We start from the raw sequence: 1,288 nt of genomic DNA, 5'->3' as shown, positions 1-1,288 counted from the left end.
GAGGCTCCATCTTGGCCTCTCTGTCCGCCTTCCAGACGATGTGGATCAGCAAGCAAGAATACCATGGGTCCGGCCTTCACAAATCCTTCTAAGCAGACTGTTCCTCCTTCCAAAGCCCAACAACTTCAGCTTTGTGGTAACAACCACACCACATTTTGTATACATTTGCAAATACAGGTTATTTAGTTTTCTGCAGGATTTAAAATGTTCAATTCGTTTTGAGAGTCAATTCAAATGGTAACTACATTGTTCAGACTTGTATTCGCCTCTGAATGCTGCCCAGTGTTTGGCGTATATTTAGACATCGTTTTAGTATCACTTGTATGTCAATTTCTGTGTCTTTTGCACTTTCAGAGTAAAAATATCTTGTTCCGATGTTTTACCTGAAAATAAAAATGTATTACTTTTGTACATGGGCTAAAGTCAATTATTTGGAATTTATTAATTCAATAGAATTTATGTAAAATATTTAAAAATGTTGTACAGCCAATGCCAAATAGTGTAATACATTGTGAACCACAATTACAATAAAACTATAATACAGCAAGACAATTACAGTATTATTTAGCAAATTGTAATTATAATATGATACTGTAAGGGTATTATACAGTAAAACTAAGTACAGTAAGGGTACTTTTTCTACTGTAAAACTAAGGTACAGTAAGGGTATTATATTACTGTAAAACTAAGGTACAGTAAGGGTATTATATTACTGTAAAACTAAGGTACAGTAAGGGTATTTTTACTACTGTAAAACTAAGTTACAGTAAGGGTATTATACTGTAAAAAACATGTACGGTTATGATACTGTAATCGGGTAGTTACCGCAAAAATACAATAAAAAGTCTAACCGTGTACTATTCCAGGAGTAGCACAGACTGTACAGATATCTTTACGTCTGATTGTGCCGGTGTAATCTGAATGCAAGTCTCCTGGTGTAGTTACATAATCAAATAGTCTCATCAGCTTTAGAACAGCTAGGAACAATTAGGTTACAAGGGCAAATGTGTGTGTGATGTCCACTTTTCTGATCTGCCTCCTTGTGTTGTCCTTCCGTCGAAATTGAAAATCAACACTTTTAATGACGCTTTTTATCGATGTTCTTAACTTTTTCTAACATTTTTGTCCCTTTTTTTAATGTTTGTCACTTGTTGACGTTTTCAACACTGCATAACACTAACTTATTCACTTTAGTTTTACAGTTATTTTGGGAATTTATGGTCAATAAACCTCTTTTATAGGAAATTATACCTAATGTTTGAGATAGAAAAGCAGAAATTAGGAATTA

Source organism: Etheostoma spectabile, chromosome 13 (assembly GCF_008692095.1).
Source record: "Etheostoma spectabile isolate EspeVRDwgs_2016 chromosome 13, UIUC_Espe_1.0, whole genome shotgun sequence".
In the NCBI taxonomy this organism is placed as follows: domain Eukaryota; kingdom Metazoa; phylum Chordata; class Actinopteri; order Perciformes; family Percidae; genus Etheostoma; species Etheostoma spectabile.
The sequence above is the reverse complement of the archived record's forward strand: the minus strand, read 5'-3'. Positions refer to the sequence as shown.